The following is a 7912-nucleotide window of genomic DNA, read 5'->3' as shown; positions in this document are numbered from 1 at the left end:
GCACCAAGACAACAACAGGGGCCATGTTAACACTCCAAGCTGTGGACAAACTGGCAGCAAACTGAAGCTGACCCTAGGGACACACCTGAAGGAACAATGCTCCCTCCACACCCTTGGGCAGAATCACCACGGGGTCTTTAAACTCTCCAACTATCAAAGAAACCATTTAAAACATTGGCTCTAAATCAAATTCTAGGCGAAATAGCAAGCATAGGAAAACATCAGTAATTTCATTTGGTAAGGTAGCTAGAGGTGTTTGTGTGCATTTTTTTTCCAAACATGTTTTATAATGTAAATACAACCTGGATGAGAAAGAGAAAAATTGTTTTCATCATGAAAGCAGCTGTAATTCCCAATTAAACAACTTCTAATAAATGTTGGTATTGTTCAGTCTCTGTGGAGGCCACCACTAGCATCACATAGTGTGTAGGCCCCCAAAGCTCTTGTTTGTTTCTAAAGAGATCAGGTCACACCACTCAGTTCCCCCCAATTTATTTAAATCTGTTACTTTATTTCAAGTGCTAATTATCTCTCACAACAAACAGAGCCTTGTCAGCTGCAATTACTGGCATTACAATAGATTATCAACAGAAAAGTGTGTCTTGAAGCAAGAAGTGTTGCCTTGGTTACCAACCCAAAACGCTCCTGGATTGCATCTATAACCACAATTTCCTGATTACACCTGAAATATTTCATGAGCGAGGCCCCTCTTTTCCTCCTAAATTAGTACGGGGCATCATGAGCCAAATTTTACCCTACAGAACCATGGTTTAAATCACAGCAGAGCAAGTTTGGATCCAATGGCAGCATACCCTAAAGGCAAAAGGAAGGGGTTACATCTTGCATGAGCAGAGGGGGATGCATTTTGCTCCTGTGGTTATCGTTAGAATCGTTCCTGTGCCTTCCCAAGCCTTGTGCCTGGCTCCTGAAGGAGAGCAGGCTCCTGCCCAGCAAAGCAAAGCGAAGCAGGTGCGTTTGACAAGGCCTTCCCCTCCCTACCAACCACCCTGCCACGTGCAAAGAGCTGGCATGGGCTGGGGAGCCCTGGGCTGGCTGTGAATGCAGCTTTCGGGAGGCTGAGAGGGAGACAGGGGCTCCATTCGACTTGGCAGAAGGAGAAATGTCAGCCACGAGGGAAGCGCGAGTTCGGGCGAGGAGTCGGGAGCTCGGGGCCTGCTGCCACGTTTCTCTTCACGGGGAAAAGCAAGGCACAATTCTACCCAGGGATCTCCGAGATTCACGTTCTCTGAGCCTCAGAGAAAGGGGACACACAATTCTTATCCCTTGCTGTGCTTGTGTTGTGCCAGAGTAGAATGCAATATGGAGATTGTTTACCCAGAGTGAGGATGTTTTGTTGCCTGGGCCTATAAGGGCCAAAAGATGTTTGTGTGTCGGACTGTCATGAGACAGTCACAGGAGAATCAGAGATGAGTGCAGCTCTCTGCAGTTGTGTTGGCAGATTCAGTTTAGATATAATGTATATAATGTAGTATAATAAAGTAATCAATTAGCCTTCTGATAAGATGGAGTCAGATGCATCATTCTCTCTCCCCTCGTCAGAGCCGCCTTTGATTTGCAATAGGGGATGTCTCTCACCCTGTGTCACACAGCCAAAAGTTAAATGCCTCTGCCTGAGAGATGGGTGCTTGTCTTTCATCCCACGTATGGTGGCTTCAGACAGGAGGGAAACAAAGTCAGAGTGGATACGGTGCTGGAACTTTGTGACCTTGTCAGCTGAAGGAGGTTCCAGGACCACTCAGGGATGTGTGTCAGGCCCCAAAGGGGAAGACAGAAAAAGAACGGGGATGCCTAAGCTTTATTTCCATTAAATGTCAGGTATATCCTAAACTGCAGTCCTACTGAACACTGTTTATTTGGACCCCCAGCTTGTGACTCTTAATCTTTTATGGGCAGGCTTCCACTTCTGTGCTTCCCAAAACCTTTAATGCACCGACATCAGCTCCCCAGCCTTGAAATGGCTGAGCAGACCTTTGCCTATCTCTGTGCCTAAGCCTGATCAAGATCTCCAAACAATACATTTGCTTATCCTAGAGGAATCTAAAAATTCCTCTAAAAATGTTGGGAATGCTGACCAGTTGGGGTAAAATATGGTGGAAGCCTTTGCTTTCCTTTAAGTTCTTTTTTTTTAACTGGGGATTTTCTGGTCCTGTGAGGGGTGTGGTGTTAGGACATGTGGCCAGAGAGGAGGAGCCCTGGACCTGTTTCCTCTCCTCTCCTCTCCTCTCAAGGATCCTGCCAGGATGGGGCTGCATTTTCCAACCTCCCTTTGGGTAGCTGTACCATGGCACAGGAGAGATTTATTTAGTGGGCGAGAGGGAGGGAGACTATAGCCAGTTGTGTGCTTGTGGCATTTTGCTTAAAAGATGCTGAGTTCCAGTCCCAGCTCTTTCTGCATTTTATCTATGTAAAATCCATGCAATGTAAAAAAAGATCACTCCCTAGGACCAAATACTCTTGCATTAATTATGTGTTTCTTGCTTATGCACCCTCTTTCTCCTCTTTTCCCAGCTCAATTCACTCCTTGGCTTTTCAGAAGAGCTGTCACCTTCACTCACAGCTGTTATGGCACACAGGAGAGCACTCCCACACCTGTAGGGGCACTGTGCCACCACTGGGCTGTGCCTCGGTGCTGAGGGAAGGACACACAGGTCTGAGTCCTCCTACAGTGAAAAAAGACATGTCTGGATGTGCTGAGTCTCCTTAAGTGCTGTAACACTGCAAAACCCCATTGGCAAGAGGGTGAGCCCAGATTTCCTCTCTTGAGTTCCTCAGAAGGGCTAGATCAGTGGGACTGCTGAGAAAAATAAATCACTGCTGATGGAAATATCACCTTGTAACCAATCAAAAACCACTCTGAGGAACATGGTTTTATTTCAGCTTTGGAATCACTGTCTAGGAATAAATAAGAGGGTTTGGGGGCATTCGGCAGATCATTGGGGAGCATACTGCAGAGTCTCATCTTCACTCATGTTTTTTATCCCCTCAATTTGCACAGCAGGAGCACTGATTTGTACTCACAGCAGAACTGGTTTCTGTTTATCCAAACCCAAATATAAATATTTCCATAAAGATAAAATTTTAATGCAGGGCTTTATGACAAAGACTGTTATTTGCAGGCTGCCATTAACAAATCCATGCTGCTGTGGTTTCAGTGGAAAAATTTAGAGCTGATTATAAAATGTTCTAATCAGGTGCAGCTATGAAGATATGATAATACCTGAACTGGAGACAGAAGGTCCTGTTGGGGATAAAAAAGCAGAGTGAAGGACTAGAAGCCAAGCCCAAAAGGGCACAGCCAGTGTCTAACATCAGAAGAGTTGCATGATAAGGTTCTCCCCCAGAACAGATTTCCAGGGAGAGAATGGGAATCAGTACAGCTCTGTCACAGATACATTTCGGCTGCTTCAAAAATTAACTCATTAATTCTAAATAAAGATAAGTTCAAATAAAAGTAGTCTGCTTTAAGAGGAAGTAACTAGAGCAGAGGGAAATGATAAAGCAGCACAGAGAAAAGCCTGGATACCCAGAGAGGAACAGGCTAGTCCATTAGGCTCTTACTAAAATGAGACTCTTCCCGTTTTTCCCTAGCTTTGGTATGTGCACTATTTTTGATAACACCCTCTCTGATATCCTGGACACATCCTAAGGAAGGAACAGGAGTTGATTGCTGCCAGGCCCTGGTGTTTGCTGAGCCTGGCAGAGGAGGAGGAGGAGAGCTGACCACGGTGTGTGGCTGAGTGGGATGGCCTGGGCATGAGCAGGTTTCTGTGATTCCTCAGATGTGGCACTTGAGTGGCCTTTAATGCGTTCTGTCTGCATGAAGCCAGCCCTGGAATATGTCTAAAAGGCTCCCCTGCTAGAGTGCAACAGGTTTTGACAACCACCAGTGCTCAGAGGAAGAACAAATGTGTGATTTAGACCATTGTTGAGGACTTTTTCCCTGCAAAGAGAGTTGTCACATTGCAAAATTGTAAAGCATATAATGGGATGCTGACTGCACAATGTGTTACAGGCATGCTCTGCCATTATTTAACAATATAACTATGGTTATTTACCAATCTTAGATTGCCAAACCACAGAGGAGCAAAACTACGTGAAGAACTTAGCATGTCTAAAGCAAAAATTTGCTCTATCTCAGGCCATGTTATTATATTTTAAAATTTTATTAAGAAATAAATTTATTGAGCATTGTTTGCCTTAGAGGTGAGTGGCTCTGAAACTCTATTTCTTGTATCCACACAACCATGCTTCAGTAAATTTTGATGTTTTAACAAGAGTTTGGGGTCAGTTTCCTTAGGCAAGCTGAAGAAATTATTTCTGATGATTTAGTTAGTAGTGGTGGTGTGGTTTTCTGTAATCATTCACCAGGCAGCTGGAATGAGGTGGGGAAATTAATCTCTGGTGCACCTTTAGAGTAGATGGATAAATAAACCCAAAAGGAATTAAAAGAAAAGCATAACTTTAGACTAATCATAGAACTACTTTTGTTTTCTGCATACAACTGAAGTTTACATGAGGAAGACTGAGAGTGAGAAGCACTGGGAAAGGTAAAAAAAAAAAAAACCAAGTCCAATGGATAGTTAATCTGGAATTAACAACATGGCACTGTGCAAGCACAGAACAGAGGGAGCTGCTTCATCCCATAGCCTTTGCAGTAAGAAAAAAAATTAAAAAGCAATTTTAAAATGCAGCTTTTGTGGGGTTTTTTTCATTTTCTTATTTTGCTCCCTTCCTCTGAATGTCCCCTATTTGTAATGCTTGCTCCTGCCTTTCTGACAAGCCCCAAATTCCTCAGCTCCAGGAGCTGTGGGCACATGAGAGCTGGCAGATCAGGCCTTGGCTTCCCTTCCCTTGGAACATGCTCCCTTCTCAGATGGGGAGCTGCTCCAGAACAGAAATAACTAATGACAGTGGGGCTGCTTGAAAGCCACATGGAGGGAGGAAAGAGATGTTATTCACTTCAGCAGTGCAAATAAAGTGAGAGCTTTCTTTCTACAGGCGTGTGTGGGAAGGGCATCAACAGAGCAATTACATGGTGGGTGGGAAAGGGGATTTTGTCACTTTGGCAGTGCTGGCAGACAGAAATAAACTGCTTCTAGGGGAATAGCAGGGTAAGAACTTGCACATCAAGAGCATAAGCAGAATTAAAATGGGCCCTTAAGGGGATTTATTGAGGGCTGGTTTCTTTTTTTTTTTTTTTTAAGTGCCTAAGGCCCCTCCTATTTCATTGTGTGCAAGCCAAGAATCAGGAGCAGGGTGAAAAAGTGAGCAAGTTGTATCAAAACTAGTAAGAAACTCTTCTGACTGCAAGAATTTGACTGCAACCCTTATGCAGCTGTTACAGAAGGTGCTGGAATGGCACATTCAGAGTGCAGGGCTGGTGACAGGAGTAGTGGTCAACAAAGCAGAGTGTAAGAAACCCTCTTCCTTTTTCAAATCAAAAATGGAGTCCCTAGAATAGAATAGAATAGAATAGAATAGAATAGAATAGAATAGAATAGAATAGAATAGAATAGAATAGAATAGAATAGAATAGAATAGAATGTGCTGAGTTGGGAGGACACTCCAAGAACTGCACTATGTGCTGGAGCTGCTTGTGGTTTTTTCCCTGGTTTCCCTGGAATTCCATATTATTCATATGAAGGCACAAGGCAAAGCCTGCTCCAGGTTGACTGGAAGAGGGAAAGGAAGCAATGCTGTTCTGCACCCACCACTGCAAGGTGTTGCTGGGCTTTTCTGGGAAATAATAAAAAAAAAATCTAACACAGATTACAATAACATTGAACCATTGATAACACATTCAGGTGATGGAGATGGTTTTGCTCCTGTCTCATGTTTTTTTCTTGCTAAAAGAAAACCTGTAGTGATGTCCACCAGTGCAGATGAACAGCCAGTTGTAACATGATAGTGATGAGTAGGAACTAGCAGATTGCTGCAAAAGCAAGATAAGAAATATGGTGTGTGGAACAAAGAGGGGTGCCCCCTCACATGTAAAACCCCCACTGCAATTTCATGGAGCCCAGATGCCAACAACCAGTTGTGAGTCACTCGTTGCTTAGTGGAGCAGCCCATCAGACCCATTTGGTGCAGCAGTGCCCCTAGCAGCAGGCTGGGCTGCCATGCAGAGCTCTGCAGCTGAGACAGAACAAACCTGCCTTCAGCTAGACAGCCTGGAGATGTTTTAGGTGGCAGGTGATTGGTGATGTCACATAAAATTGACAGCTCTTCAGACAAAAGGAAGGAGCTTGACTTAATGAGTGCTATGGGTGGGTGTATAAGCAAAGACTTTTCTAAGAATTATCATTACCTAGGAAAGGCAATTTTCAGCTGAATTGACATTGCAGTAATTAAGGGCCAACGTAGAGAATCTTGGTCATTATAACTATTTAAATTTCCAAATTGCTTAGTTTAGAATTGCTTATGCTTGAAGTGCTACTGACAGCCCCATCACTTTCTATTCTCAGCCAGCTTGATTGGCAAATTGATGAGGTCTGTACCTCACAGCCACTGTTCCACCTTGGTGCCAAAAGTCACTACCTGGAGCAGAGCAGCAAGTAGCAACTGTGGTCACATCAAACCACAGGGAATCCAAGTTTTAAGTTCACTCCTTGAAAGTGGAAATGCACATTAAAGGGGTCACTGGGAAGCAGATTCTTGAAAACCGTGGTGAAGGATGTCTTCATATTTCAGTTATTTAAATTTACCTTGCCTGTGAATTATCAGCCTAGTTGGAATCCACTGCTGGACTGCTACAGAACCTATTTTTTTTTTTTTTCTGACTTTTTTCCTCTGTCTTGTCAGCCTCAGATGGACAATGCCTTTGAAATGGCAAATGTTATTCTGTGGTCACAGGAACTTTTTTCAGAGATGGATAAAAGAAACATCTGGACCGACTGAGGGGGTTTGCATTATGTCTTGCAGCAACCCTCCTAATTCTAAAAGTGAATCATTATATGTTGTACCTGCCAGTTGCTTTAATCCTCTTGTCATAGCAAAGTCAGAGAGACCGGGAGACACAAACCATATTTTTATTTTAACAATTTAGAAGACTTTGTGAATTATTCTGCAGGAATGGAGGCACTGGTCTCCTTTAGCTTTGGCATGTTGGCCTCCTTTTTTCCCCCTGTAAAAATATATTATTGTGCACTTATTGTGCACTTTGTTCTACCAACTTAAAGAGAGAGAAATGGTTTTTTTAGTCCCTCTTCCTCTGTACTGTCACTTTTGATTCACAGTTGCTAAGCGTTGCAAAAGCTCACCAGAGGGACACTCTCATAGTGTGATTTGCAAACTTTGAAATAACACCCACCAGCAGAAGCACCATATGCTACAAAGTTGCACAGTAAACTGACAGCAGTATTTCATTTATAATTTGAATTTCCAAAAATGTCAGCATTTTTCACATCAACAAATGCCTCTCAGCTTGCAGTGCATGACTCTTTCCTCTGAGTGGACATTAAATTGTGCTAATTCTGCTTGAATTTCTGTAGGCTTTATTAATGACAGACACATTAAAATCAATTCGCTTTTATTATGTTGACTTGTTGTATTGAGACAAAATAAATCTGCAAATTTTCTGAATGTGCAGATAAGTCACTGGGCTTAAATGCTTACCCAAATATGCGTGTGGTTTATGGCATGTGGACTTTGACGCCCTTTGTAACACTGATAATCCAGTGCACCCTCTTTGATAATCAAATAAAGTAATAAGGAATAGTTTTTTAATCAATCAAAGGCAAACTTCACATAAAACACAAGCTGTTCCCTTTGTGGTTAATTTTCATCCAGCTGCACTTAAGTACAACAGAGCCAGCAGAGAAAACTACTTGGCAACACTTCCTAATTAGGGGACGTTAATTACAGCTAAATACTATACAATTTCTATGTTATA

At 42.9% G+C, this 7912-nt stretch overlaps 1 long non-coding RNA gene across 2 annotated transcripts; it reads left to right on the top strand.

Annotated features, from left to right (window-relative positions):
- Positions 1 to 608: 608 nt before the first annotated feature.
- LOC135301116 (uncharacterized) lies at positions 609 to 7602 on the top strand. 2 transcript variants are annotated; one of them, XR_010362848.1, is made up of 3 exons: positions 609 to 969; positions 2530 to 2760; positions 3610 to 7602. It is a non-coding gene; the product is annotated as an uncharacterized LOC135301116 (long non-coding RNA). The 2 variants fall into 2 exon arrangements; XR_010362847.1 differs by lacking the exon at positions 609 to 969 and having other exon boundaries at positions 1314 to 2760.
- Positions 7603 to 7912: the final 310 nt, after the last annotated feature.

This window comes from Passer domesticus, chromosome 5, assembly GCF_036417665.1.
Source record: "Passer domesticus isolate bPasDom1 chromosome 5, bPasDom1.hap1, whole genome shotgun sequence".
NCBI lineage: Eukaryota > Metazoa > Chordata > Aves > Passeriformes > Passeridae > Passer > Passer domesticus.
This window is presented reverse-complemented; position numbering and strand designations above follow the sequence as displayed.